General features: G+C 61.4%; 1 protein-coding gene and 1 long non-coding RNA gene across 2 annotated transcripts in view; one reads left to right on the top strand and one right to left on the bottom strand.

The window, feature by feature from the left end:
* SEPT9 (septin 9) overlaps window positions 1-12127 on the top strand; it is a 92756-nt gene that overhangs the window by 54393 nt on the left and 26236 nt on the right.
* Window positions 1762-5645, bottom strand: LOC110255962. The gene is made up of 2 exons (XR_002336966.1): window positions 5526-5645; window positions 1762-3019 (listed from the first exon to the last, which is right to left on the bottom strand). It is a non-coding gene; the product is annotated as an uncharacterized LOC110255962 (long non-coding RNA).

The raw sequence follows: 12127 nt of genomic DNA, 5'->3' as shown, positions 1-12127 counted from the left end.
CCCCCCAGGGACAGTGGGGGCTTATGAGAGCGCCAGCACCTTTCTGAGGCCCGCCTGCCTCTCGCGCAGAGGCTCCCTGGGGGCGTGTGGCTGCCTGTGCTCCCTGCCCAGGTCAGCCCCCAGACCCACACTGCAGCGGCCTGGCCCTTCCCCCGGCCTCCTGTGCGGGAGCCCAGCGACCTGCCCACAGAGGAGAGGGAAGGACGTTTTTCTTGGCACTTGGCGAGGAACATCTGCTGCGTCCCGTGGGGCTTTGCTGGCGGGGTGGGTGGGAAGGGAGCTGGCAGGAGGGCTGAGCTTTGCGCTCACAACCAGGCTTGGCAGGAGAAACGTCCGGGACCTGTGACCTGGGGTGGGGGCAGTGCGTGTGCGTGTGCATGAGAGAGAGAGGGAGGCAGGATGCTATGTAGCCACTTCCTCTCTTCTGAGGATGCTGCTGATGCTAGCGCCACTGCCTCGGGCGTCACACATGGCCCTGCAGGACGGGGCTGGCCACTCCCTTGGAGGCTGCTGGGCTCTGCACCCAGTTAGTCCAGCTGGAGGAGGGAGCCCGATGCCCCTCTGTGCCTCCCGGAGTAGGATCTTGCTTCAGGACAGCTGACCAGGGCCGCTGCCCCCCCCCCCCCCAACACTGCGACCATTTCTGCTGGGGGCTCTTGAGGGAGGGGTGGGCTCCGCTCGGGCGCGGTTGGAAACGACTCCCAGCGCCCTTGTCAGGACACGATGGGACTCCCTCCTCTCCGCTGCATGTCAGCTGGTGCCCAGCCGGGGGGCTCCCTCTGCTTGCCAGGGTGAGTCTAGCCCCTCCCCAAATCTGACGTAGGCCCCTTCGGGTCTGGGAAGGATGCTGCTCACAGATGCACGGCCTGGAGCCAGTTCCCTTCCAGCCCTTCATCTGTGCAAGAAGCCCCCAAGTGGAGTTCCCATCGTGGCTCAGTGGTTAATGAGCCCGACTAGTATCCATGAGGATGCAGGTGCAAACCCTGGCCTCACTCAGCGGGCTAAGAATCCGGCATTGCCATGAGCTGTGGTTTAGGCAGCAGGCACGGTTCGGATCCTGTGTTGCTCTGACTGTGCCACAGACCGGCAGCTACAGCTCCGATTTGACCGCTAGCCTGGGAACCTCCATATGTCCCGAGTGTAGCCCTAAAAAGATGAAGGAAGGAAGGAAGGAAGGAAGGAAGGAAAGAAAAGCGAGCAAGCCCCGAACTTACACAGGTCACGTTCCAGACTGTGAGGCTGTGTGATTTTCCATGGCTGCTGTAGCAAATTAGCACACACTCAGTGGCTTAAAGCCACAGGGATGTATTCTCTGACAGTTCGGGGGTCAGCAGGCTGAAATCGGGGTCGCTGGGCTAGGTCAAGGTGTCGACAGGGCTGGCTCCGTCTAGAGGCTCCAGGGGGGGAAATCTGTCCTCGCTTCCTCCAGCCTCTGGTGGCTGCTGCTGTCCCTTGGCTTGTGGCCGCCTCACTCCACCACCCTGCCTCCGTCATCCTGCAGTCCCTCTCTCTGGGTTCTTCAAGCTTCCCTCTGCATCCCTCCCCCAAGGACCCTGTGGTTACATTTGGGGTCCCCCCAGATCACAGGGTGCCCTCTGCATCTCAGTCCTTCATCACCGCCCTGCCCTCAAGGTGCCACTCACAGGCTCCAGGAGGAGGGGGCGTGATCCCGTCTCCCACCCGGCTCGCTGTTTGTCCCGGGGCCCTTCTGGTTTTAAGGCGGACAACAGGAAAACAAATGGGCTCCAGGGAAAAAAGGGACCCGTTAAATTCTCTCTTCTTTAATCTACCGCAAACACATGCACATGGTTGCACAACCATCACCGCTGTGTTCACTTCCAGAACGTTTTCATCACATGGAAAGGAAACCCCACGTCCGTGAAGCAGTCGCGCGGCATCCCCCCGCCTTGGCAACCACCGCTTTCTGTCTCTATAGACTGTCTTTTAATCAGTGCCGTGTGGCTTTGAAGTCGATAAACAGAGGCGCGCGGGGCACGTGGCGGACGCCTAGGAGGCCCGCGCCTGGGTGCTCCGCTCAGGGGGCAGGAGTTGCAGTCGCCTGGGTGTCAGAAAGGGTTCCTGGCTCCGTGCTGCTGGGGAAGTTCCTGGAGCCACTGTCTTCGAGTCAAGGGTTCATCCTGGCCCTGAATACCTGAGCCCCAGAGAGAACCCCAGAAAGGGCTGGGTTGGCAGTCGCCGAACTGGCATCTTGGAACCATGTGACCAAAGCTCAGCACGCGTCTGGCAAAGTGCTTTCCTTCTTTCTTTCTTTTTTTGTCTTTTAGGGCCGCACTTGCGGCATATGGAGGTTCCCAGGCTAGAGGTCAAATTGGAGCTGTAGCCGCCGGCCTTCACCACAGGTCACGGCAACGCCAGATCCTTAACCCCGAGTGAGGCCAGAATCAAACCTGTGTCCTCATGGATGCTAGTCAGATGCGTTTCCACCGAGCCACGACGGGAACTCCCGGCACAGTGATTTCTTAGGAGCAACTCTGCTCTTTCTGATAGTGGAATCTGAGAAGTGTCCCTGCTGTGTCTCCAGAAAGGGGACACTGTGGTACAGGGGTCAGTGGCCTCAACGGTATCTCCACTGATGCAGGTGGGTGTCCCTTCCCGTCCCCGAGGGGCTGCACGCATGGGGCTGACAAGGTTCCAAATGAACTGTTCTCCAAGGATCTGGTGTGATCTCAGGGTGCAGTTGAGACGGTTGAGAGGCGCACGGTCCCGGACAGTCGCCCCGGCCACGTGTGGGTGTGGCCATCGACCACTGGAAACATGGCCCGTCCCACCCAAGAGGTGCCATACATGTAAGACGCACCCTGGATCTCAAAGACTTGGTGCAGAAGGAAAAAAATGCAGAACATCTCAAATATTTTTATATTGATCACATGTCGAGTTGGTAATACTTTATTTTAGCTCTTAGGTTAGGGTGCATGAATATTAACGTTACCTGTTTCTCTGTACTGTGGCTCCTAGGAACTTCATATAATTTGTCTTTTTGTCTTTTCTAGGGCTGCACCTGCGGCATATGGAGGTTCCCAGGCTAAGGGTCTAATCCGAGCTGCAGCTGCCGACCTACACCACAGCCACAGCTACGCCAGATCTGAGCAGTCTTCGACCTACACCACATCTCACGGTAACGCCGGATCCTTAACCTACTGAGCGAGGCCAGAGATCAAACCTGCAACCTCATGGTTCCTAGTCGGAGTCATTAACGACTGAGCCACGATGGGAACTCCGGAACTTTAAAACGAGGAGTTCCCTGGTGGCTCAGTGGGTTAAGGACCCAGTGTTGTCACTGAAGAGGCTCAGGTTTCTTCTGGGGCTCAGGTTCTATCCCTGGCCTGGGAACTTCCGCATGTTGTGGGTGTGGACAAAAAAAAGGTATTTTTTGCTGAAAGGTTAGGTGAGCAGCTGCTGAGATATCAGGCCTCTCTCTGTTTTTGCTGAGTGTGTGCTGAGCATCAGACACCAGACAGTGCCAGGGGGCAGATGCCCTGTATTGGAAAAGCCCCTGGACTGGGGGGCTTGCCAGGTGCAGGGATTCCCTCTCCGGTGTTCTGGGGGCCTCTGTCAGTGACAAGAGCTTGTCACGTGTACAGAGCACCCAGGCTGCCTCCGGGGCCAGAGATCTGGGGCGGGCAGGGTAAGAGGTGGGCTTGGAGGTGGGTTTGCCCACATGGTACCCAGGAAGGGGTGGTGGGCCTTGGGAGTGGGCTCTGGGCCCAGAAAGCGGGGGGACAAAGTGAGGCCAGAGACTAGAAGGAGGTTCCGGGGGAGCCCAGGTGACATCTCTGTGGCTCACATCCGTGGCTCTGTAGTAATTACCGCTGACGCCCAGCCTGGACTCCTTTGTCCCTGGTTCTTGGAGCTGCTTTTAGCCAAGTGAGCGGGGTGTCAGGGGGCTGGGCCTCCCCACTCTCCACCCCAGGAAGTCACCTCCTTGGAGGACGGGGACGCGTAGTTTCTGAGTGGCGTCCTTGCTGCTCCTGGCACATGTCGTGCTCTGATTCTGGGTGACTGGAGTTGATGAGGCCCATTTTACAGACGGGGAAGGTCCAGGCCAGCAGAGGTGGAGCGAGGGGCCAAAGCTAGTTTTGAGTGAAGGGGCCCCCGTCCGGTTTTGACTCTGGGGCCCATGCTTGGATCCACCACAGCCTCCTTCCCTGAGATGTAGACGAGGGCTCGGCTGTGCATCCCTCCCCTGGACGCTCCCCCATCTCTGGCCAGGCGCCCAGAGACAGATGGCAGCTGCTCCCCACGGCCCCTTCGTGTGGGGGTGGGAGGGGCGGGGGACACCACCCCTGAAGCCTCTCTGGCAGCTTGCGGACCTGGGAGGCCGCGGGGGCAAGTTCCGTCGGGAGTGGGAGCGGCCCCTGGGGGAGGCCTGGCCGCCGAGGAACGCGGTCTTGGACCTGGTCGGCCTGCCTGTGTGGCCGGTGAGGCGGGTGCCCCTGGCCTTGCCCACCAACCACGTGGGCGATCTGGGAAACTGTGGGTGTGGGCTGGCCCGTGGGGGCTGGGCTGGGGGGGGGTCCCTCCTCCTGAAAGCAGGAGGATGGACACGGACCCCGGACCCCGGACAGCACTCCCAGGGCTCCAGCTGTCACTCATGCTCTTTGGCACTTGAACTAACTGCTCCCCGGCCCAGGAAGACCCCACACTGGCCCCAGGAACTCTCTCCTCCTCTGGGGGTCAAGTTTGGCCCCGCCTGTGCCTGGGAGTGACTCACTCTCTCGGGGTCAGAGGTCGTGGCACAGGCTGGGTCTGGCCCATCCCAGCGTCCAGGCCCAGCCCCTGCTGGGTGGTTCCCAGCCATCCCTCCTCTGGGGACCACCTAGCCCGTCCCCCCAGGGGTCCCTGCACTTCCCAGGGGCCTGCAGGGAGGGGAGTGAGGAGGAGACTCCATGACTCCCATTCCCAGGCCCTCAGGGGCTGGAGAAGCAGGAGCGGAATCAAGGGGAGTCAGAGGTCAGAGGCTGGGGAAGAAGAGCCCTGCGCGAGCCGGCACCCCGCCCCCTCCCTAGCCCATGCGTGTCCCCTCCTCTCCCTTCTGGGTCCTGTCCACCCTCACCCCTGGCTGCCAGCAGCCTGGACTCCCGGGGGAGTGTGGCCTGTAGCCTCGGTGTGTCACCAGAGCTCTCAGGGTCAGGACGGGTGGGGGTGCAACTGGCAAAGAGGGAGGGGGCGGGGCTGCAGGGGGAGAGAGGTGCCCGCGGGCAGCGATCATCAGATTCTTGGCATCACCCTGCGCTGCAGCCGGCGGGAGGGCAGGCGGGGGTGGGGTGGGGAGGGCGGCCTGGCGGGACTTCCAGGTGAGCCTCTCCCTCGCTCTCTTCCCGGCCAGAGGCCATGCCACTTTCCTTTGGGGGTGCCTCCTGCTGCCTTGGGAACTCCTTGGTGTCTCTTAGGCACCGGGGCGGGGGTGGTTGCCGGGGCGCCCCTTCCCTCGCCGCCCTCCCCCCCCGAGCTGCGACCCCCGAGAGCCTCCCTCTGCGGGCCGTGGCGGTCGCCATCCCTCCTACCTCTGCCCGCGCTCCGGGAGGCTCCTTGTTCCTCGGCCACAAAGCCCCTTTGATCCTCTGCTCGGCGCCGAGCCATGTGACCCGGTGGGCGGGCCGCGCTCTCAGGCGGCCGGCGCAGCCCGACTCCGCTGCTGGGTGAGTCCTCGCTCCCTTTGTCCCTTCCTACCTGGCGCCGCTTCCCGGGGGCCTTCAGGTGGCCTGGCCGCCGGGCAGCCCCACCCCGGCCGGGCTGGGCGCGGCGCCTCCCTGGGGCCCCCGGGGCCTGGTCCCCCCAGCCGGCGGGACCGTCCCCGGGTCCCGGAGAGGGGCGGCGAGAGCTCGGTCTCCACGCGGGGCCCAGATTTTCAGCCGCGGAGCAGAAGAGAAGGGCTTTGTGTGTCCCGGCCGCGGCTTTGTGAATCTCTGGCCAGCTACCCGAGTGGGTAAGGCCTCCTTGGCCGGAGTTTCTAGGAGCCGATTTCCCTTTCGCCAGGGGCTTCCCTGATTTCCCGGAGGACGGGGAGGAAGTGCGGACAGATACAGATTGTCAGCCCTTAGGGGCAGGCGGCTCCACGACAGGCTGGAGATTCGTTGGTATCCACAGGCAGTGGCTGTGCTGGAATCTGAGCTCGTGGCTGGCGTTGTGATCTGGGGAGTTTGTGCCTGTTGGATTCCTGGGAGGTGTTTTGGGGTGTGCAGGACGTTCCTGGGAGCGGGTTTGGGGGGGGCGCTGGAATGCATGTGCTTTGCTAGCAGATGGAGCGGGGCGGGTGTGCAGGGGTGAGGAGGAGGCACGGGGAGACATGCCTTCGAGGCGCTGGGGAGCACCCCCAGACTCCAGCGCCCAGCACGTCCGCCCAGGCCTCCAAGCTGGAGGCCGAGGGCTTCATGGACAGTGCCATCTGCTCTGAAGCTTCATCCCAGATGTCCCCTGGGGGTCGACCCAGCTTCCAGGCTGCAGGCCTTCGTCCTCGTCCCCTCCGTTTCCTCGGCCCTGCAGTCTGCTGGCATTTTTGGCAGGGGTTCGGGAATGCATCTCTGCTCCCCCAAGAGAAGTTCGAAATTCCTTTCCTGGAGGAAAATGTGCTGCAGTCCATACAGCGGGGTTCTGGCCGCGGGGACAGCACCCTGGTTGGAATTCAGTTTGGAGCCCACGTGGAAAAGCCTCTCGGGAGAAGGGAGCGGAGGCCCGTAACCTCTTGCTCAGGTCCCTCTTAGTTGTGTGCGTTTCCCTCCCTTCATTCATCGCCCTTTTGCCTTGAGACTCGGAGCCCCAGGGGTGTTTACAGAATTGTCAACTCTCTTTGCAACCCTGGGGCTCCTTTTCAGGAACCAGGAAGAAGAACCAGTTGGTTTAACCCTTTGGGGGTGGGGAGCCAGCATCCACCCGAGGCCTCTTTGGAAAGACGGGGTCTCTCGTGGGTCTCTTCTGGGTTGTGATGCAGCTGACCTCTTTTTACACCGTCTCGGGGGACCCGCGTGGTCACTGACCCTCACCCACCCGTCCTGTCCTTCCCCACCGCCTCTGTCACTTCCGTGTTGCGGCACCTGCAGGACTCCTGGGCCTACTGGTGTGGGTGTACTTCCGCCGGCCTCTGCTCCTTGTGGCTGGCACTGTGACTTGGTGATGGCCAGTCCCGCCTGCATGTGGGCACCCGGAGATGGAGCAGGCAGAGCCCTGTTCCGAGGGAAGGGGGCAGTCACAGGCAGAACGTGGCCAGCGCTGTCATTAGCCTTGCAGGGCCCCTGGGGTCGTTTCCAGAGCGCCAGGTCCACTGCCCAGCGCTGGGCGCAAGGGCCTTCCCCCCCAGAAGCCCTGAACTCACTTGGGCCACCAGGACCCCGGGCCGACTTGCCTCCCCACCCCCTCTCAGCTTCCCCTGCCACCGTGTCCTCCCCGCTTCCTGTTGTGACACCGCCAGCCTGAGCTGCGCTTGTCAGATAGGGCGGCTTTGCAGGAAAGAGGCGTGTTTGCTAGGGACCAAGATGCACTGGCAGGAAGGGGAGACCCTGTCCTTAGGCGGCCCCCCACCAGCCCAGCGCAGCGCCCGGCTTCCTGCGGGGTCAGAGGTCTCCAGGCTTTGTAAGGAAGGCGGGCACCCTCTGCCCGCTTCACTCTTGGGTCGGCTTTCGCATAGCGCCGTCAGCTCAGAGCTCCCACCCTCTCCTGCTGGCCTTGTCTGAGAAGGATGACTTTATTTTCCTTGTATTTATTTGCGTGTAGGGTTGTTTGTTTATGGCCACGCCTGCGGCATGTGGGAAGTTCCCAGGCCAGGGGTCGAACCCAGTCCACAGCAGCAACCCAGGCTCCTGGAATGACAATGCCAGACCCTTAACCCTCTGCACCACAAGGGAACTCCAGGATGACTTTATTTTAGCATGTAGGGGTGGGGACAGATGCTTGCTGTCTGCCCCGCATCCCTGGCCGGGGTTCTCTGCAGTGAAGTTCAGCCTCCCACACCTGCTGTTCCCGCCCATCCCTCTCCAAGCATCCCCGCCCCTCAACCTTGGCTTTGGTCACTGATGCCACCGGGTGTCAGAAAGATGTGGGGTTGGCTATGGCCTGGTGCTGAGGATCCTGGGGCCCAGCTCCCCACAGCTGGTTCCTGGGGAAGATGCTTCTAGTAGAAGTCATAGCCCGTGGCTGGGACTCCCTTCCCAGACGCCTACCTTCCAGCACCAGGCTTTGATTTGTTTGTGGAGTGCCGGGCTGTCTCCTGGGACAGGTAGGGACCTGTCCTCAGAGGCTCAGTGGAGCCTCTTATTGCCTTCCCAGCAGCTCCTGAGGCCGTGGCCCTGCAGGTCAGCCTGGGGCCCAGAGAAGGGGGGGTCCCATCACAGCCCGAAGGCGTCTTGCCCCTCCTGGGAAGCCCTCCAGCCTCCCCACCCCCCAGCGGGCCACGGGGAGGCTAGTTCGGGGCTGGTGGAACTGCGGGTGGAACAGCCCACCCTAGGGTGTGGGTGGGTGGTGGGGTTCCAACCTGCCACTCTCTCCTCTTTAATTACCACTGGCCCGGGAGCTCTGATGCTGACTCTGTGGGGGCCCGAGCCCCATCCACCTTCAGAGCAGGGTTATAATCAGCTCCAGGGATCTCTTCCTCCCAGTGGGCGTCTGGGGTGCGGGGCTGGTCTTGGTTTGGGGGAGGGCACAGGTGAAGGTGAACCCCTCTGCCCACTCCCCTCTTCCTGGCTGGTCCAGCCTCAATGCCATTTTTAAACCTTTTAATGCGGGTTTAGCAGCTGCATCTCAGCAGAGGGGCCAGGTTTCTCGTCGCTGCCCTGAAGCTGGGAATGAGGGACACACCCTCTGTGATTTGTCAGCCCCTGGGCACCCACGCTGCCCTTGGAAGCCCGGCTTGGGGTTCTGGCGCCAACACTGACCCCCGCTGGTCCTTGGGAGGGAGGGCCACCAGCCTCGGTGGCACCCTAGCTCTGTCCCTTTGCACCTGGCCCACAGCACCCTCTCCAGGGCCCGCGTCCCTTGGAGGGGGGGCCAGCCCCTGCCCTGCTCTGCCAGTGCCAGGCGCCGAGTGCCTGGCGCCCCACGGGCTGTGGCACAGCGTCCTTGCTGGTATCCCTGGTGGAATGTGCCCGCACCTCCTCCTGACCTGCAGCTCCTTATCTCTTATCTCGTCTCCCGGGCCTGGTCCAAGGGCCTGTCCCTCGCTGAGGTTTAACCGGGAGCAGGAAAGTGAGTTGCAGTCCTGCGTGGAGGACGCCCCACGGCAGGTGTGTCCTGTCTGTGTGTCCTTCCCTAGACCGCGCACCCGGGTGGTTTGGGTTCTCCTGGTCTTTGTGGCGTCCTGGACGTCCGAGGTGCCCACCGGTCACTGTCAGAGTGGCCGCAGAGGCGGCCCCGTGTGACCACAGCGTTTCATCTTTTCTCCGAACGCTCCGTCGTTTCTGTGAGACAGGATCGAGGGGGCCTCGTAAGAACTGACATTTGTCTTGCGCTCTTCACATGAGCTCCCGCTGGACCTTTTTTTTTTTAACAAACAAACAAAAAATTATCTATTTTCAATAAAGAGAAAGGAGCAGCATTTCTTCGGTGACTTAAATACATTCTCCTGGGCAGGGGACTGGGCCAGGCGACCCTGGGCCCGCCACACACCCTGGTGTGCCAGGGGAGTGAGGACAGGGCTCGAGTCTTTTGTCCCTTGTCTGCCGGGGACGGAGAGAGAGCCGCCTGTTGCCTGGGGTCAGTTGTGGGCCCGGGAGACGAACAGTGGAAGTGGGTTGGACAGAGGCTGCCCCATTGAGTCAGAGGGAGAATTGCTGTTGACAGTTGCTCGGGGGCTGGTGGGGGCCAGAGGGTGCAGAGAGCCAGGACGGGGTGTCACAGCCACCCCAAGGGGAGCGGTGGCCTCACTCACCTGCCCCTGGCCCTGTGGTGACAGAGAGCGCAGAGCAGGGGCACCACAGCCACTTTGCAAACCACACGCCCTGCTGCTGGGACTCTGGTCACCGCAGTGGCTTTGCAGTCTGCCTGCCAGGCCTGGAACCCCACGACTGGCGCCGTCCTCCGACCACAGGGTACTCTGGGCCCGTGCCCGGGATCCCCAGTCTCCACGTCGGGGAATTTCATTGACGTGATGTCCGTCACTGCTGGTGGGGCGGCCTTCCCTCCCCACGTGACGACAGGTGGGGGCCGCAGCAGTGGGGTCCGATGGGTCAATGCATCCATGGCAAAATGGTATCTTTCCAAACGCTTCTCACGGGAAGAAGAACAGCTTTTCAAAGGGCTCTCGTTTTGCGTTGGTTCGCAGGTAGTTGTTTAAAAATCGGGAAAGCAGAGGGACCTCCGATGTGTCACCTGCTGCCTTGAGGTGCTGAGGACAGGTGGGAAGGGGCCTTTCCTGTCCTCTCTGGACTCTGGCCACTTGCCATCCACCCTGTCCCCAGAGCCACAGGTGAGGGCGCAGTGGCCTCGGGCAGAGGAAGGGGCTTGGGCCGTGTGTGGTCACGTGCCCCGATGGGGGGGGGCAGATGTGGGGCCTGCTCCTCAGATTGCTGCTCCATGAGGGCCGCCCCCACACGGCACCCCTCAGCAGATGTCTGCTTCCTGCTTCCTGCTCGTCTGGCACCAAGTCCCTCAGCTGTCTTTTTCCATCTTTCCCAAGTCTCGGCTGCCTCCCCTGCCTCCTCCGGGGCTCACAGTGGAACTGGGCGGCTCCTGCCTGTGTGCCCTCCGCCCTCCCTGTCCCGGGTCACCCCCTCGTGCCTTCATCCAGCAGTGCTTTGGGGGCATCCTCTCTGCTGAAGGGCTAGGCCCACCCTGGCTCACAGAGGGATGGGGGCGGCCCCTCGAGGGCTGGGGTGTTTGTGGGTTGGGTGGAGGGGAGGCAGACCCCCTGAGCTGGCTCCTCCTCAGACTCCTCCCAGCCCACCAGGGGCCTCTCCAAGGCTCGCTGGAGAGTAGAAAGCCGATTCCCATCACCCACGGGCCCCCGGAGCTAAAATCATCATTAAACCTTGAGCAGCCCAGAGGCCCCCTCTCTCTGGGGCCTTGCCACCCTGTAAAAGTAAGTTCTCTGGTTGTGGCTTGTTGGGCGTCCTTAGGGTTTAGGATGGGGGAGGGAGAGGACTTGGGCCTCTAGCGGGTTTGGGGGGGCCCAGGAAATCCAGTGGCTGCCCCCCAGCAGCTTAGCTCCCTCCATCACTTCCTCTGGACCTGCACTGGGGAGTCTGGTCAAGCGGGGCCGCAGGTGTCCGCCAGGCCTGGGTCCTGCCGCTGCTGCGGTGGCTGCACCCTGCTGGCTCGGGCACTGGAAGGGGTCTGAGCAGGTGTCTTGGGACAGAAGCACAGTTTTCCCCTCTGTCTCGTCTGCCCAGAGACCTGGGATGAGCCAGTTCAACCTTCTGACTGCTGAGGGGCTTTTTTTAAAAATTGCCACTTGTCCTTCCTTTCAGACTTCAAGGGGGGGGGCTGCTCCCAGGTCATTCTGTGACTGACTGGGTTCCAGCCCAGGGCACTCAGGACCCTTTATAAAAATTCCCGTTGAGTCCTTATAAGTCAGCAGTCACTCGGCTGAGAATCCCACCCCCATGTGGGGCTGAAGAATTGAAAGGGGGTTCCGTGGAGGCCAGATGCTGGATTGGTCCAGGGGGCAGGGTGGACCAGAAGGACACAGTCCTTGCTCTGGTTCCTGGGGAGCTCACAGCCAGCAGCCTTCTCGTTGTTGGAAACGGCTTTATCGACATAGAATGCACATTGCAGAAGATCCACTTTTAAAGTGCAGTGGTTTTACATATATTCAGTTAGGCAACCATCATTACTAATTCTGGAACATTTTTCATGCCCCCTCCCCCTCAAAGAGCACCTGTTTCTCCTAGCCGTTGCTTTCCAGTCACAACTCCCTGCTCCGAGCCCCCAGCCCCCAGCAGCAAGGAATCTGCTGTCTGTCTATGAATGTGCCTGTTCCTGGTATTTCATATCAGTGGAGTCACATACTAGGTGGCATTTTTCGTCTGGCTTCTTTCACGTAGCACAGCGTTTTCAAGGTTCATCCCTGTGAACTGTGTCCACGGTCCGTTCCTCTTTACACCTGTATAGTATTCCACTTTACTGCTATTTGTCTACGCCTCGAGGGGCTGATGGGCATTTGGGCTGTGTCCACTTTGCA

Source organism: Sus scrofa, chromosome 12 (genome assembly GCF_000003025.6).
Source record: "Sus scrofa isolate TJ Tabasco breed Duroc chromosome 12, Sscrofa11.1, whole genome shotgun sequence".
In the NCBI taxonomy this organism is placed as follows: Eukaryota; Metazoa; Chordata; class Mammalia; order Artiodactyla; family Suidae; genus Sus; species Sus scrofa.
Note: the sequence above shows the minus strand (reverse complement) of the source record. Positions and strands in the feature narration are given on the sequence as shown.